The sequence below is a fragment of the Ornithorhynchus anatinus genome, chromosome X1 (genome assembly GCF_004115215.2).
Source record: "Ornithorhynchus anatinus isolate Pmale09 chromosome X1, mOrnAna1.pri.v4, whole genome shotgun sequence".
NCBI lineage: Eukaryota > Metazoa > Chordata > Mammalia > Monotremata > Ornithorhynchidae > Ornithorhynchus > Ornithorhynchus anatinus.
The window spans coordinates 15,244,040-15,262,818 of record NC_041749.1 but is presented as its reverse complement, the minus strand read 5'-3'; the positions used below and the strand labels follow the sequence as shown (position 1 = coordinate 15,262,818).

Below are 18,779 nucleotides of genomic sequence, written 5' to 3'. Positions count from 1 at the left end.
ACACAGACAAGAATGGAAATGCGTTGTCTTAGGGAGTGGTTGAGTGTGAGGTGGCGAGAGAGGGTGTGGACTCTGAACTCTCAAACAAGACCCTCTCTGTCGGAGCAGGGCAGTTATTCATTTATTCATTTTTTTTCCATTTTGGCCTAATGAAGAGAAGAGGAGGAAGAGAAGGAGAGAGTAAGAGAGACAGACCTGGAAGGAAGAGAAGGAGCCTGGAAAAATGAATAAGCCTCTCACTCCTAGGGGGTGAGAGGTGGCTTTGGACACAGATCATCTTGACCCTGAAAGATCCAGCGTGCATCCCTGACGGTTCAGGAGCTCCTTTTAGCTTCCGTGCTGTTGGCGTTTGCTTTTGTTCTTCATAATGTTCACTTAAGGGAGGAAATGAGCAAACTACTCTCCTTGGGTGGAGATTCAGTTCATACCCGCCTGCAAATACCCTAATAGACAGACATCTGCCAAGACTCTGCTTCCTCCCCCCCACCTCCCGCCCCACCACTTCTCCTTCCCTCCACTTCCCACCCCACTTCCAGGACTGTTTCCTCCATAGAAAAGGTCTAGCTTCGACTGTCCATGTGGATCAGCTTTGAAACAGTTGGGAGTCTACTGCTAGGGAAACAAAGTGACTTAGTGGAATGAACCTGGGCCTAGGAGCCAGAGGGCCTGGGTTCTAATCCCGACTTTGCCACTTACCAGCTGTGTGACCTTGGGCAAGTCACTTTAACTTCTCTGTGACTCAGTCCCCTCTCTGTAAAATGGGGACTCAAATGTTCCTCCACCTTAGATTGTGAGCCCCATGCGGGGCCTAATTATTTTATAAACACTTAACAAATATTATGATTATTATCATTATTGGAGAAGGGCCGGGCGGAACCAACAACCAGCTGGGGAGCTCTCAGCTGGAAACAGCCTCATCTTCCCATCCTCCCTTTCTCCACATCACGAAGCCCCTAGATTAGTCCTAAGAGGCTGGGATGCCTACTGAAGGTCCTGAAGATCTAGGAGACAGATTCCTTGGTGAAGAATGTGCTTGCTGTTGAGACCCAATCCCAAAGAGCTGGAGCTCCTAAGGTCAAACACAAGTAGTATGGAGATAGTGGGCTGGAACTTCTAAAATGTCTTAAAAATGATATTTTTAAAGCACTTACTATGTGCCAGGCACTGTTCTAAGCACTGGGGAAGATACAGAGTAATCAGTTTGGACACAGTCCACGTCCCACATGGGATTTGCAGTTTTAATCCCCATTTTTTAGATGAACTGAGGAACAGAGAAGTATAGTGACTTGCCCAAAGTCACACAGCAGACAAATGGAGGGACAGAGACTAAAACCCAGGTCCTTCTGACTCCCAGACCTGTGCTCTATCCATTAGGCCACAGTGCTTCTCCTGAGGGTCTCTTCCTGTGGACACTGGTATTCTTAGACAACCTAAGGGAAGGCCCTAAATGTTCTTCTTGGGTTTAGCCCAAGATCCTGATTGCCATTCTCAAAACCAGATCTCTCTGAAGAAAAAAAAAGGGAATTTATTGATACCATAGCACATATTGATCAAGTTTTCTTTCCATCTGTTGTTTTGCATGACTATTCCCCTCCCATTTTTTAAAGAAAACATTTGAGCCGAGTCAAGTGTGTGTATATGTGTTTGTATGAGGATCACCATAAAAGTAATGTACTGAATCACAATGTATTTTATTAGCGGCTGCAAAAGCTAGTCTTTTCATTAAAATTAACATATATTTCTGTTTTGCTCTGATTGGGTAGATGTGAGATTGCAGTGTGATGGAAAAATCACAGTCCAAAGTTCCCTTCCCATTGCACAGTGCTGAATTTTAAAATGCACGATGTAGCCTAGTACTGGACTATGACTTTACCGGGATAGTTCCCTCTGCCTGAAATGACTTCAGGATCTGGAAAAGGCCCATGCATTTTGGGCTGTAACTGCTCCTGGGATAGAGACCCAGAATTCACTTCTGTTTGTTTGTTGAGCATAGCCTAGGTGGATAGAGTACGGGCCTGGGAGTCAGAAGGTCATGGGTTCTCATACCTGCTCCACCACTTGTCTGCTGTGTGACCTTGGGAAAGACACTTCATTCCTCTGTGCCTCAGTTCCCTCATCTGTAAAATGGAGATTAAGACCGTGAGTTCGGTGTTGGTCAGGGACTGTATCCAACATAATTTGCTTGTATTCCCTTCCAGTGCTTAGTACAGTGCCTGGCACATAGTAAGCACTTAACAAATACCACAAATATTATTATTATTGTTAATGAACCCAGACTCCAGTTTGGGGAAGGAATGGCCCAGGGAAAGAACACGGGCCTGGGAGTTAGAGGACCTGGGTTCTAATTTTGGCTCTGCAACTTGCCTGTTGTGTGATGTTAACTTCTCTGTGCCTCAATTTCCTTAACTGTAAAATAGGGATGTTCTCCCTTCTACTTACACTGTGAGCCCATATGGGACAAGACTGTGTTTGAACTGATTAATGTGTGACTACTTCAGTGCTTAGAACAGCAGTTGGCATATTAGAAGCAAATACCATAATTATTATTATTAATTATTACTGGGGGAGTTTCACTCCCATTGTGAGAGACAGTGACATTACATTTCATTAAATTCAGAGTTGAAAGAGAGCACTAGAGGTCATCTAGTCCCGCCCCCAGCCTCCAAGAAAGATTTCACCAACTCAAAAAGTGATGGAAGCTGAGGAGAGTGTATAGCCCAGACTTAAAGACCTTTATCTCCATCACTATCAAGGATGGTCATTTTACCCTTCTCCCACTTCCTACATCCTTTTAATGGAGGGGATTGAAGCTCAGCTTCCCTGTTCTTATCAATTTCCTTATATCTTCCTATGCATGATTTCTTCTCTTTCTGCTCCCCAACCTTCATTTGCTATTCTTTTCTTTAGTCGAAGTGACTTTACTTTTGTATCCCTGTGCCAGAATCCTCACACGTTAGTCTGGATTATACGTTTTTTGGAACACTTCCAAAGGATTGCGTTGTTCCTCTTGTTGGCATGCAGGAGAGAAGACTCAGTCAACACTTTGGAGGAGGCCAAAGATTCCCCCCACTTCCACCCCAATCCAAGACAGGGGATGTTCCATACACAAAGTGCAGCAGAATGAGAACAGGCAGAGCCTGTCCTGTTCCCCTGGAAAAGTCAGTGAGCACACACACAGCTACCTCATACCACCACATGGGGTTGGGTTCTACTCCAGTACCAATTCAGATGAAATCCTAGGTCCAATTACAGAGGCACCTCATGGCTTGTCTACCTCATGGTGTTGGGGTACTACCTTCTAAATTTAAATTAGGTCCTAAATTCAGGTGCCAGCCCTGGGAAACTTCTCAATCTTTTCATTTAGGTGGCTGTGGGAGAAGAGACTGTAAGACCTTTATGGGACGAGAACATGTCTGCTAATTCTGTTGCATGATATTTTCCCAAGTGTTTAGTACAGTGCTCTACACATAGTACACGTTCAATAAATATTATTGATTGAGAACGCTGGAAATGGGAAACGAGAAAGGACGTCCTAAGAACTTTTTAATTTCATCACATATTTCCATCATTTCTGTAGGAGTGGGATAAGGGTGAAGAATGTTTTTTTTTTCTTTTTTTCCCGAGACATGTTCAGAGCTTGAAGAATCAACGGGCCTCTCACTAACAGCAGTGGAGATTGAAGAATTTGTCCTCTGTTGGTATGTTTAGGAGTGTGTGTGTGTGTGTTCAATGCGTACGCGCGTTTTTGCAAGTGCTTAAGGGTGGACCAGGGCTTGAAGAGGTGTGAATGGATGTGTATTGGTGTCCCTAATGTACATTAGGGTGGGCCGTGAATATGTGTGTGGGAGGGAAGGAATTGTGTATCTGCGTCTAATAGGCTGGATCTTGTAACATCACACAGAAGCTGCCTTCAAGTCCCTTTGAAGAGCTTAATTTTTCTTCCTTTAAAGTTAAGAGTTTAGGAACCCAACTCCAATCACTAATACCACCCTTTCCAGCTTCTACACAGACGGGCCTCTTTGCATGAAACAGCACCTAATTGCTAATAAGAAAATGCAGGCAATTTTTTAAAGAGCTTTGGGGGTATTTAGTGTAAATTAACATTTCTGACAGACTTTCCAGACATTTCAGTTCAAGAGTTGTCACTGTTTTTTTTTTTTTAAAAAAACTACTTTCCCTATCCTTTTCTATCTCTTTTTATACAAAAAAAAAACTAATTTTACCAGCTCTGCCTAGTCCTGCTACACAGTCTGTTTGTCAAAAGCCTAACCTAGATCTGTATTCCGCTTTAGCCCCGCAGCTGATAAGCAACACGGATTCCGTAATAGGTTCCGAGGTAATGCATTTGCAAGCAATTAAATAAGTGCTGCGAGTGTATTGGTAGGGCACTCAATGGGAGAAACCTTATCAGAAGTCATTGTTCTGAGCCCTCTGAAACTTGTCGGGGAAACTCACAGATGCGCCGGGCCCAGCTTGTTTCCCCGCTGTCGGTGCTCTTTGCCCCCAACTTTCCCTCCCTTTGTAGAGCATGGTGCCCCGTTCTGGCCTCTCGTCTCCCTTTTCCGGTACTCTAGCTATCCTCTGATGTTTCATCTTTCTCTCTGTCCAGACGCTTCAGATAAATCAGTCATCCAGTAGCCCCCATCTCAGCCCGCCCCCGCTTCTCCTTGTCCTCCTCCTCTTCCTCCTCTTCCTTTTCCTCCTCCTCCTCCTTTTCCTTATCCTCGTCCTCCTTCTCGTCCTCCTCCTCCCTCTCTTCCTTCTCTTCTTTTTCCTTCTTTTCCTCCTCCTTCTCGTCCACCTCCTCCTCCCCTTCTCTTCTTTTTCTTGCTCCTCGTCCTCTTCCTCCTTCTTGTCCTCCTCTTCCCTTTCTTCCTTTTCTCCCTTTACCTCCGTTTTCCTTCTCCTCGTCCTCCTCCTAGTTCTCGTCCTCCGCGTCCTCCTCCTCCCTCTCTTCCTTCTCTTCCCTTCCCACCTTTTCCTTCTCCTCGTCCTCGTCCTCCTTCTCTTCCACCACCTCCTCCTTCCCCCTTCTCTTCCTTTTCCTCCTTTTCCTTCTCCTCGTCCTCCTCCCCTTTTCTTCCTCCTTCTCTTCCTTTTCCTCCTTTTCCTTCTCCTCGCCTTCTTTCTCCTCCTCCTCTCCCTTCTCTTCCTTTTACTCCTCTTCCTTCTCCTTCTTCCTCTTTTCCTTCTTTCTTTTCCGGGTCTTTCTCCCAGGCGAACTGAGGCCCATGACGTGGGTGTCGCTTTCAGCTGCTTTTCATCAAGCTTGCCTCTCCCCTGTCTTTAGAGAGAACAATCTAAGGCTCTTTGTCACCTGGCCGGCGACTTTCCACGCTTCGGAAAGGTTAAAGCGCGGCCGCCCGGCTTCTTGGGTCCTCTCTGGATGAACCTCAGCCGAAAGACCCTTCTGCGTCTAGATCCTTCCCCACTGTCCTACTTGAGCAGTTATAAGGGGTCCAGATCCCTCTCGGGCCACTGCTTTCTCATTAACCTTCAGCTTTTACCCTCCCGGATTCCCCCATGTCCTCCCTAATTCCTAGGGCGGGTCACCCGGACCGAAGAAATGCCTCTCCTCTCCCCGGTCTTCTCTTCTTCCCTTGGCCTCGGGCACCTTGCTCTAGCAAATCGTTTGCCCATGGTGAGGTCTCCAAGACTGGGATGATGGCAGTCCCTAGCTCTCCTCTGGTCCACTTTCCCGAACGCTTTGGTGGGCTGCGAGGGACCGCCGGTGGCCGGTCTTGAGTTTCTATTGTTCTTAAAAGCTCTGCCAGCCTCTACCTTCAAATATCCCTGCAGCCTCTCCAAGGTCCCCCTCCCCACCGCCCCCACCACACGTCTTTATTTTTCTATTGACCTCTCTCTCTTCCTGTCCCGGAACAATGCCTTATTATCTTATTTATCTTAATCTCTGGTGTGCCGGGGCTGGTTTTTACACGCTTTTGACTTCATTAGGAAATCTTGCCGGATCTCCACACTCTGTGCATGCTGTTTAGACCTCACGTCTGTCTCTTTCTTACCCTTGAAGAGTTGTGAGCAAATTTCCTGGGCAACGGTTGGAGCACAAGTGCTGCCATTCGCTTCGCCCGCGTTTTCATCTCCCCGTGCTCTTCCCTGAAAGGGCTAGGAGAGACACTGGCATTCTACTCTCCCGTGCTTTTTCCTTGTTTATTAATGATAACAATAATAATAATGGTATTTGTTAAGCGCTTACCATAGTAAGCACATTGTTCTAAACCCTGGGGTAGATCTAAAGTAACCAGATTGTCCCACGTGGGGCTCCCTGTCTTAATCCCCATTTTACAGATGAGGTAACTGAGGCACAGAGAAGTTGTGATTTACCCAAAGTCACAGAGCTGATAAACGGAGGAGCCGGATTAGGATATACAACCTCTGATTTACAAGCCTCTGCTCTTTCCACTAAGCCACACTTAAGAATCTTCCATCTTCTTTGGCCTGGTGGAAAGCGCACAGGACTAGTAGTCAGGAGATTCGGGTTCTTGTCCTGGCTCCACCATTTACCCTCTGTGTGACCTGGTGAAAATCACTTAATTCCTCAGTTTCCCTCATCTGTAAAATGAGGACAAAATGCCTTTTCTCTCTTCCTCTTAGACTGGGAGCCCCATGCAGGCCTGCTTATGATCTGATTGAATTCTATTTCCCCCAAACTGTTAGTACAGCATTTAGCCACAGTAAGGACCTAACAAATGCCACATAATTCTTATTATTTTGACCGCCTCCCCTGTCCATTCCAGTGAGATAAATCCTTCTATCTCAGCTACCATATATGTCTGGTCCAGATATCAGAGGAGATGTCAGATTCTCGCTCGGATTCTCTTTTTCAAACATTTTTTCTCTGCCCTTCAAACGAAGTTCCCACCATCATAAATCATCAAATTACATTCCCACCCACTTAGCCCTCCTCCCCTGATCTCCCCACTCCTAACTTCTTCCTCATGCACCTTAGCCCTAGCCCATGGTTTCCAAGCAGCATGGCTTAATGAATAGAGCATGGGCCTGGAAGCCAGAAGGTCCTGGGTTCTAATCCTGACTCTGCCACTTGTCAGCTGTGTGGCCTTGGACAAGTGACTTAACTTCTCTGTACCTCAGTTACCTCATCTGTAAAATGAGGGTGAAGACTGTGAGTCCCAAGTGTGACATGGACTGTGTCCAGCCTGATTACTTTGTATCTATGCCAGTGCTTAGAACAGTGCCTGGCACATAGTAAGCGCTTACCAAATACCGTAAAAGAGAGTCATGAGTTCTGTTCTAGGATGAACCCCTCGGCCAAACGGATCACCAAGACTGGCTTCCTCATTCTTGAAAGGATAGATTCAGCCCTAAACCTTGTTCCACCTCCTTCTTCCTACTGGAAGAAGTATATTGTACTTTGCTAAACGCTTCATTCAGTACTCTGCACACAGTAAGCGCTCAAAAGATATGATTGATTGACTGACTGGATTCTCTGACCCCTTGTCTTCCCTTCCTTCCCAACCTCCCCCGGTCCCAACCCCCGCGTTGGGAAAATAAGGACCTAATCTAACCCTTCTCCCACTCCATCCCCACCTCAAGGATAGGTTCACTTCAAGATGGATGGATTTGGAGGCAGCCCAGGGCCTGGGGAGTGTGTAGTCTTGGGCAGTTAAGGGCCCGAGGAAAAGCGCCACTCCTCACCCTCTTTCATGGATGCATTCCCAGGGTTGAGACAGAATCCCTCGTTGAGGACTTTTCTCTGGTTCGGGAGACTGAAAACAGCTGTAGCTTGTGATGTATTAAAGATGTACCTCATATTAGAATTATCCATAATGAATGGAGACATTCTACTAAATAATACAGTGTAAGGTTCTTTTTATGATTGAACACAGTCCACTTATCATATATTTATGGACTGGTAGTAGTGGGTTTCCTTCCCAAATTGAATTAGGGAACTTCCTTGAAAGAGTCAGATTAGAGCACCCTCTCCCAAATATCTCCTCCCCGCCCCAAACACACACACACACACACACACACACACCCCAGCATTCTCTAAAAGATGATGTTCGGAGGTAGAGAGAAAACTCAGCTCTATGCTCGGTATAAGATCCCTTCCTTATTGATTAGAAGGCTCTCTTTTTTTTTAAGGGAGGGGCAGAGACAGCTTTTTCTCTTTCTATTGTTGAGGTGGTGACCAGAGGCGGGAGGAGGGGTTGTCTATTCAGAGCGTTTCTATGCAGGGTCTTTTTTGTTGTTGTTTTAACTTTATTTTCTGTATTATACTTTTCCAAGCGCTTAGTACAGTGCTCTGCACACAGCAAGTGCTCAATAAATACGATTTAATGAATGAATGAAGGAATGAATTCCAGAGACATCTAGGACTGAGTTGAAAACTGTTCTCATATCACAAAACCAACAGACAAAAACATCAGAGCTCTTGATCTTGACCAAGTAAATAGCATTTCATATATAAAATCAGTTTACTATTGCCTCTGGAGGACGTGTAGAAATAACAATTTAAGGTTTACCTAGCCTCAAGAGACCCACTGCTCCCCTTCTTTAAAAGGAGGCTGGTAAGCAAGAAAATTTTATGAGTCAACTCTTTTCTGACCCCCAAGCTGAAATATCCAATTACGCTTTTGGTTGACATAATCATTCCAATCCCTTAGATTTTTAAAAGAATTATTTGATTTGTTGTTATGATTTCTTAGGTGAAATTAACTGGTTAGTTAAAAAAGAACAAGAAGGAAATAATACAAGCAACCCGCTGCTTCGACATAGACACTTTGCATCGTAGGACAGGACTTAGAGTTTGGGGGTGGGAGGAAGAGAGATTTGACAAGAGTGGAAGGAAGAAGAGACAGGATAAGGTAAAATCTTTGGAGATTCTGCAGGGATATTAAGTTCAGCGACTCATGTACTGTTTCCTCCTTGCACCAAGCAAGAATTTCCAAGAAGAATGACCTCAAAATTCAGGAGAGAGGGAAAAAATCAAAAAACAAAGACGACACCGGGAAGCAGAGGGAGTTATTGAAATACAGTCACCTGAACGACCCCATCTAACACCAATCACTAACTCTAATAAGCAATATCTGAAACTTACATCACCTGCTCTGATGGATCAGTGCAACCAGTGAAGGTAACACCCCTCATTTGTGACCCTGTTTAGGATATTCTCTGACTGGTTTCAGGAACTGGCTATTTAAATACAATCCTCTCCAGACCATCTGTAATGTCCCAAGCAAGGCTAAGAAATGGTAACTCTGACCATCTGTAGCTTTCAGTTTAAAAAAGAAAAGAAAAAGAATTTATGTAATGAAAGAAAAGGGTTTTTTTGGGGTTTTTTTTTCAATTCCCTATTACTGCATGCATTTTCCCAAGGTGCTTCCTTTCAAGATGAAGAAATCTGGAAAGGTCCTCGAGTTCAAGTCTAGGAAATAGGATAAATTCAGTAGGAAAAACGGATATTTCGCTTTTCTCAGATCCCTAAAACTTTCTGTGTAACAATGGAAAAAGGGCTAGGGAGTTAGAGGATCTGGGTTCTAATCTTGGCTCTCCCACTTGTCTGCTGTGTGGCCTTGGGCAAGTGCCTGAAAACAGCATTGACTAGAAGACAGAGCATGGGCCTGGGAGTCAGAAGGACCTGAGTTCTAATCCCTATTCTGCCACTTGTCGGCTGTGTGGACCTGGGCACGTCAATTCACTTCTCTGTGCCTCAGGTATCTCATCTGTAAAATGGAGATTAAGACTGTGAGCTCCATATAGGACAGGGACTGTATCCAACTTGATTAACTTGCATCTACCCCAGCGCATAGAACAGTACTGGACACAGAGTAAAAACTTAAGAACCATCATCATCATCAACTTCTCTGTGCCTCAGTTTCCTCAACTGCAAAGAATGAGGATTCTCTTTCCTACTTAGTGAGCCTCATGTGGGACAGAGACTATGTCCAACCTGTATCTACCTCACCGTTTAGAACAGTTCTTGACACATAGCAAGCGCCGAACAAATTCCATTTTTTAAAAAGAGAGTTGCCAATCTTGATGTGGGCTTCACCTCTCTTTGAAGATCTCTCTTTGGCATCATCTAAGTTTTTTTTTAGCAGAAAGCCAAGGAGAATGAGACATCTGACAAACCTTACCTTCCCCTTTGGGGGATGAACTGAATAATAGGTTCAGTTTCCTCCCTTTCTCCGTTCCTTCTTTCGTTCCCCCGTCCCCTCCCTTCCCACCTATGACCTCCCCTTTCCTCCTTTCCTCTAGATCGTGAGCTTTTCTTCTAGACTAAACGCCTCTTAGGCAGGGAACGAGTCTACCAACTCTATCATATTCTACTCTCCCATGCGTTTAATACAGTGCTCTGCACACAGTAAGCGCTCAATAAATACGATTGATTAACTGATTCCTCTTTCTCTTTCTCCCTTTTTTCTTTCCCGAAGTCCACCCTCCACCAGCGCGCAAGCCAGTAGACAGGAGCTGTCCATTCAGGACCGAGCAGCCACGTGGATCCTACCCGCCAAAACACAAAGACCTGAAATATTAATTAAAAAAAAAAAAGCCAATCTGCTCAATCCTCCGCCTGCAGGCAGGCTCTAAAGGAAAACCACACATGCTCTTCCTTTCCCCTAAATAAATCTTCATTTGGGCATTATAATACCTAAAAGGATTAGTCATTAAATACTTGTACATTTGGTTTAATTCACTAGAAACTGTATGTCACAGGGTTACATCAGAATTGGAATTTAATCTAATTTGCAGCATTTTCGTAAGTGCTTTATTTCATCTGCTGATTGTTGCAGGGGATAATATTAATATCCCAAGTGTCCAGAAGGAAAAGGTTAAACCACACACAAAAATGAGCTAGATGCTGACTGATGCCATGAAAAAAAAAAATCAAAGAGTCTTTTAAGGTAAAACAAAAAGAATAAATTGGAGTCTGACTTTCTCTACTGCAGCCTAGTTTTTCTCTGGTTATTATTATTATTATTTGATCCTGGGGTAATAAGGAAAATGCTTTTTATAAAGTGTTTTGCACTTCAGTAAGGTGCTACTGTTCAAAATGACTCACTCAAAGACATTTTATAGGCAGACCTGTGAAATGTGCCTTTGAAAGATTTAATTGTAATAGCACTCTTATTTTCTTTTGATGTCTTTCCTTTGCAGGAATTGTACCTGGAGTACATGGAGAAGATATACTATTTGATTGGTTCGCCATATCCCAAACACATGGAAGAATAAACACCAGAACACTCCATCTGGGGTTGTGGCTACCGCCATCTGCAGGAACTATAGCTAGGGGGGAATGCCAATATATTTACCACCAGATATGTTTGTGTGAATTCTGAGTTGATGTTTTGATTTTAATCCATGGTGCTGATTTCAGAGAGATTGGGCTAAAAAGATAATTCATTCATTTATTCATTCAAGAGCAATTCTTGAGCAGCTTTTTATGGTATGTGTTAAATTATTACTATGTGCCAGACACTGTACTAAACGCTGGTGTAGATATGGGGCAATCAGGTGGGATACTCCATGTCCCGCATGGGGCTCACAGTCTTAATCCCAATTTTACAGATGAGGTAACTGAGATAAAGGGAAGTTAAATAATTTGCTCAGGGTCACACAGGAACCCAGATCCTTTTGGTGCTCAGGCTTGTGCTCTATCATCTAGGCCACATTGCTTCTCCATTAGACACTATTGATCACTAAACACTAAAAGTAAAGAACATGGTCCCTGCCCTCAAGGACTTCGTAATCTAATGGGGGAGAGAGACATAAATTGAATGTATGCAATGGGAGGAAAAATACAGTTAAAATCGGTCAAAGCAAAAGTATGGGGTAATAGATAAATTAACATACAATAAATGAATAATGTCCCTCTCAGGATGGCACCTGGAGAGTTTCCAGTACTCTACCAGTCTCGGCTACAGGAGGGAGTGTCAAGCAGAGCCACATCCATTCCATTCTTAGCTTGGACAATGGCTAGAGAGTGGAAGCCAATCTGCTATAAGTCAAAACTCACCCGTGCTGGGCAGCAGCAGCACAGGAGAGAGTCGAGGGTGGAGACTCATGTTTACTGTGCAGAAGGAGGCAATAGTAAACTGATTCTGTATTTTTACCAAGAAAACTCTGTGGTACACTACCGAACGATTTCGGATGGAGGTGGGGCATTCTGGGAGAGATGTGTCCATTGAGTCGCTATGGACTGGAAGCAACTCGACAGCATAAGCTAAGACAAATGAGTCATGGAGGACACATACATCTATACATAAGTGCTAAGGGTGACTACTGAGATGACATGACCAAGGAAGTGGAAATTAGTTGGTAAAGTTAGTTAGGAGGGTTTAATGGGAAGGCAACATTTGGCAACTAAACCCTTGACAATGGCTGGGAAGCCATAGACTCGGACTAAAGGTAATGACATCTGGTTTCCTACAGGTACAGTGTGTTGTGAGAATGAATAAGAGGAGTCAGTCATGGGTAATCTTGGGAAGAAAGGTCCCATCTCACTGGAAAAATAACAATAATGAAATAAAATAATCACTCTTTACCATTTGTCCATCATAAACATTCTGTCTCCTTGAAGAAAAGACAGAGGCTCTTTCAAACCCTTGAGAATTTCATTCAGAATCCGAATCCAACTTCGATCTTAAAGGATACAACTCCCGCTGTCTTCACTAGGCCTCTTGGTTGGACCTTACTGATATAGTGAAGTGGACGGGGAAGCTCTTGCCCAAACATTGTCTAGGAAATTTGATTCACGAACACCTGATATCCTCACTTGGATTTGTACCCTGCATTCAGCCCAACCTCATCCCCACAGCACTTATGGACATGTCCATAATTTATTTATATTAATGTCTGTCTCCCCCTGTAGATGGTAAACTCTTTCTGGGCAGGGAACATGTCTACCAACTCCATTATACTGTACTCTTACAAGTGCTTAGTACAGTGCCCTGCACACAGTACCAAGTACTTAGTTTAGTGCTCTGAACACAGTAAACACTCAATAAATACAATTGATTGATTGACTGATTCCTTGCCCCTGGGACTGTTTGGATGATGACTAGGAAGGAGACAGTTACATTGAGGCAGACGTTTGAGTTAGATCAAATCCAACATAAATTAGAAGGCAGCATGGTGTAGTGGATAGAGTATGGGCCTGGTAATCAGAAGGTCATGGGTTCTAAACCCAGCTCTGCCATTTGTCTGTTGTGTGACCTTGGGCAATTCATATCTCTGTGTTTCAATTTCCTCATCTGTAAAGTGGGGATTGAGACTGTGAGCCCCACGTGGGACAGGGACTCTGTGGGACAAGGACTGTGTCCAACCCAATGACCTTATATCTACCCCAGCGCTTAGTACAATGCCTGGGATACATTAAGTGCTTAACAAATACAGTCATCATCATTATTATTAAAATCATTTTGGTGAATATCTATACAAGAGAATTTTTAGATGAGTCTTAATGTTCAGAGAAACCAAAGCAAGAATGATTCCCCCTTTCTTAATTCTTTCCTCTCTCTTCATTGGGTCCTCACTCAAAATAAGATGCATAGTTTATAATCAGGGATGCATATATGCACAGATCTCCATATTTTCATTCTGAAGGACATCAGGCATGACCTAAAAGAAATCAGGTCATGGGCAAGCAAGAATAGAAAAGGCTTTGACCCACAATATTGTGATTGAACTACTTTGGGCTTATGGTGGTCATTGCCACTGAGTGGGAGTGGCATACTCCTATGGCACTGATCAGCAGGGGAGAAGTGGTAAACCATTTTGCAACTTAATAAGGTTGCTGAACTTATCGAGAAAGCTGTTCATATCATCTGTCTTCCAATAAAGTATTTTCATTTACATCCAATTTGTATTTTTAAAAATTATTTTAAGAAAATTCCTATTATGCTAAACACTTGTTTGGCTAATCTATTCAGTCTGTTACATTTACAAATATATTTGCAAACTTTGAAAAAAGAATATAGAGTGAGGAAATTCATTATAATATATAAAAAAAGAGTGCTGAATCCTCATGATTTTGTCAGCTCTTTCATTGTGCTCTGCCAACACATATTGTGCTTAATACCAAATAATACACAGAGGAGATGCTAAGAAAAGACCCTGAACCTAAGTTAAAACAACAATTCTATTTAGATTAAAAAAATGACAGGTGAGAATAAGATATTATAAGATGGGAGAGAAAAGCATGCAGTTACAAAATGTAGGTTGGAGTAAACATGAATATTATAATGCTTTGAATACTTTAAAAATTCCAAGAAATACAGATTTAGTTATAGTCATCAGTTTGAAAGAAGATGAAATAAGATATTTGACCAGATATACATAACATTTTATATGGCAAATTTCTACTGTCTTATTTCTAATCAGCTATATATATATATATATATATGTGCATAATTCTCCAGTTCAGGCCAAAAAGAAACTAACTGAGGTTGAAAATTAAATTCACATTGTTTCTCAAATTTTATAGTTTCATGTAATGAAGCAAAACTAGACTACATTTAGAGGACTAGTGTATTCACACCCACAGAAGAGCCATGTAGCTCTTCTGCCTTTGATTTTCTCTGAAAGTTCTGGGCTTTGCCAAATCTCAAATCCAAAAGGACATTAAGTTGGGCACAAATTCACATGGTGCCAAACCAACAAGGTAGACCTAAAATATTTGCTTATGTGTCATTTTCTATAGTGTATTAAGATAATTTTGCAGAGGACTTTTGGGAAGTACTGACAAGGGCACAGGCCAGGCCATCAGGGCTCTGTGTTGTGTGACCTTGGGCAAGTTGCTTAACTTCTAAGTGCCTCAGTTTCCTCATCTGTGAAGTGTGGGTTTAATATATGTTTTCTCTTACCTCTTCATCTGTAAGTTCCATATGGGGCAGAGACTTTGTCCAGCCTGATTATTTATATCTACCCAAGTGCTTAGTGCAATTCTTGGCACATAGTAAGCATTTAACAAATGTCATAATTATTATTTTGAAAAAGTAATGTGGCAAAAATCACCTGATTCACCTCAAATCCAGTGAAGACTGCTCATGTGTAGCAATAATAAGGTAGCATGCTTTAGGATAAATTGAAAATCTCTGGAGATATAGTAATACCTACCTTCTATTTGGGCAAGTCACAACTTCTCTGTGCAATTCCCTCATCTGCATAATAAGCATTCAATATCTGTTCTCCCTTCTACTAAGACTGTGAGCCCCATGTGGGCCCTGATTATCCTGAATCCTGATTATCCAGCGCTTAGATTAGTGCCTGACATTTAGTAATCACTTAACAAATGTCACAATTATTATTACTGCTTTATTATTATTTTTATTAGTGCTTTATTATTGTTATTATTGTAGACCTTGGCCCATATTAGGTTTCAAATCTGGCTTCTTAAGTAATTTCACAATTGTCAATAATTTACCATATTTGACTTCAAATGCCAAAAGAGGCTCACAGACAATGAGATCCTGGAGCAAAGCCCATTTACTGTCATCAAAACTATGCTCACTTTATCCCAAGTTTACTGGGAGCATAATATGCATGAAGTGAGTCATTAACTATGGCAATTCAGTGATTTTTGTTTTTAAACTAGAGCTTCAAGAGAATCATGGGATTAAGAGATGAAATTTAAAACTATACCAGGTAGAGCAAACAAAGACAGCACATTAGGGATTGTGTTGTAAGGATTGTGGGACACATATCAACCTTTACAGAAATTTTTGCAGCTGGCTAAGTGAAAAGACACCAGGCTTGGAAGTCCGAGGTCATGGGTTTAAATCCCAGCTCTGCCACTTGTCAGCTGTGTGACTGTGGGCAAGTCACTTAACTTCTCTGTGCCTCACTTACTTCATCTGTAAAATGGGGATTAAAACTGTGAGCCCCACGTGGGACAATCTGATCACCCTGTATTTACTCCAGTGCTTAGAACAGTGCTCTGCACATAGTAAGCGCTTAACAAATACCAACATTATTCTTTTTGCACACACGAGTAGAGGCATCATCTCTGAATATGAGGGATAAATCTCTCTCCCCACACATAGTGCAAATGCTTACATTTTTATTTCCTATACCCTTTGTCAAATAATAGTTTTTATTGAACACTTACTCTGTGCAGAGCACTTTATTAAGTGCTTGCAAGAGTAGAGTTAGTAGACATAATCCCTGCTTTCAAGGGGTTTATAGTCTAAGGAGGATATCTATAATTTTGTCGACAGTTTCAGCTGCTACTCCACAGTGAGCCAATGATTTGAAAGAATAGTCAGTAAGTACTCCAAGATCTTTCCTGAGGTGAGATTGATTGCTTAGAGACCATCTTCATGTATAACATTTGAGGTTCGGATTATTTTTCCCTAGGTGTGTACCTTTCACTTGCTCACATCAGATTTTCTCTGCCTCTTTTCTGCCCACTCAGACATCTTTTTAAATTCTTTAATCTTGCATGTCAGTTTTCTATTGAATCATTGTTCAAGATCCAAGTGGAAATTCAGAGTTATATTTCTAAAAAGATTTGATATGGGAACCCATACTTAAATTATGACCCCAAAATGAAGCAAATCTCCATTTGCTTTCCTATTTGAGATAAGTTCCTTTTCTTTTATCCTTGAAAAATGTGGACATTTTCCAGTGGTCTACTTCAAAATCATTAATTTACTGGCCTTTCTGATCTTCTTAAGGCAAATCATAACTCTGGAAAAACCTAGCTCTGGGGGAATCTGGGATAATGTATCTAGAATTCCATGAATTGACTGTGAAATACATCTACTTCAATTTATTTGGGACTTGCTGTGGAAGAATTTTTTTTGGATTCATTTTAAGAATGTTTAAGGGAAATTTTGTCATTTGACTTAGGATTCAGAAGGTATTGCTGACTGAAGGGTTGATGTGCTTCACTCTGTGTTATTCAGAAGAGCTATGATTTTTTAGAGTCCAGTATTAAATTATTTCTGAGCATGCCCCATGTAAGGAAAATAAATTAGAATAGATAAAATGAAGAAAATTCATTCATGTCTCTTGTGCAGAAGGATCCTGTTGAATTACATTTAAAAGAGGACTGAAGTTGATGTCTTATAAACTGAGGATAAGGAGATTTCTAAACTAAAGGAGAATTAATGTCCTCCAAGTCATCTGAAAAGACGAGGTCAAATCATTGCTCAGTAGGAATGTTCATATATTTACAGGAGTGTTCATTGTGTTTTTAATACTGTAAATAGGATCTGAACAGCTTTGGAACTCACAAAAAGTTTGCAGGCACACATGATTGTTTCTGAGATATGAAGGAAGTTCAAGATACCAAATCTAAAAACCTCTTTCATGACGTCGAAACAAATAATGTGACAACCAAATAGTGATACTTAGGCTCATTCCATTTAGCTGAACACTGTGGTTGTGAATTTTCATGATTACTTATGCCCCCAACAGATTACATATTAAAGAAAGGTAGGAGATTGTTGAGGAGTGAACATTTTATAGGAATGGAGTTCACTGGATTCATCTTTGGTGTTTTTGATAAAAACTGTAAACATTGGCAAGCCTAGGCACATAACTTTCACATGAGGGGATCCTCAGGCCCTTATAATCTGGAGCTTTTCTCTTTTGACATTTTCAAATTGGATATGTTAATTCTGAGCTGGCAAATGGATGTGGAATCTCATTTTCTGCCTTGCCCATGAATTGCCTCTTAAAATCTTACTTTTATTTTTACTGAATATTTATGTTCTCTTTTGGATTTTCAAATGGACTGTCATTGAAAAATTCAGAGTACAAACATCTGGGGAGAAGTTGAGAAGGAAGCAGTTTCTCTGGGTTTTATTTTTCTCATTTCTGAGGGTTGCTTTTTTCCTTAGGAAACTTTTCTTGAAGACAATAGACCGGAAACAACTGGTGAATGGAGAGTAAATTGCTTATTTAACTGTTTCAGGCCAGTAGTCAGGCAGCCAATCAACAGTGGGTATGGTCCTGAAGACGAGGGACTGTAAGGGGACTTTTAGCTCACTGGAAGAGGTTATTTATTAAATCTCACTCCAGTGACCTGAAAGAGTTTAATGAACCTCCTCCCAAAAGTGAGCGGCTTACTCCCTTCTTGTGGGCAGGATCAAACCCATTAAAATCTATAGGAAGAAAGCTACATTAACTCCTTTTTGTTGTTATTAAATGGGGACTGTATAGGTATTGCTAGCAGAAACAGTCTCTGCCCATTTTTAAAATGCCTTGTTACCTTGGACCTCTCTTGAAATCTACCTCTTTCTCTTGGTAGGAATGGAGTAACCACACAAAAATTAGGATCCCTAATGAAAAGCACTGAGCCAGTACCCCTAAGGCATTGAATCTGCAAAAGCAAAGCTGAAATGACTAGTTTTCCAGAAATCTCCCCCAACCCCCTGTCCTTTGGGTTTGAAGATAACACTGCTTGCGATGAAATTTTTATCAATGTGTGTGCACATTAATGATAAAATCATTGCATGTCTGACAATCCCATCCACAGTGTGTGTATGTAAAGAGTCCCTATTGCTGCACTCCATTTGTACCCACAATGCCTGGGGCTCTATTTGTTTTTCCACCTAGTTGTCAGGCTCTTCCCAAAGCTTTTGCTTTGAGACAGTTACCCCTTTTCTGATTGATTGATGGACTGCAATGTGATATGTCTTCTGCTGCTCTCTCCCCACTGTCCACTGTTTTTGTATATGAGCTTTGGCTTTATTGTGTCTTTATAGTGTTTCTACTCTCCATCCAATTTCAGCTCTCCTTAAAAATATCTTTTCGGTTAACTTACTGTTACCCTTTTCCTCACAAGTTCTATC

General features: G+C 41.9%; 1 non-coding gene across 1 annotated transcript; it reads left to right on the top strand.

Annotated features, from left to right (window-relative positions):
- Positions 1–11,847: 11,847 nt before the first annotated feature.
- On the top strand, positions 11,848–11,985 carry LOC114806952. The gene has a single exon (XR_003755004.1). It is a non-coding gene; the product is annotated as a small nucleolar RNA SNORA7 (small nucleolar RNA).
- Positions 11,986–18,779: the final 6,794 nt, after the last annotated feature.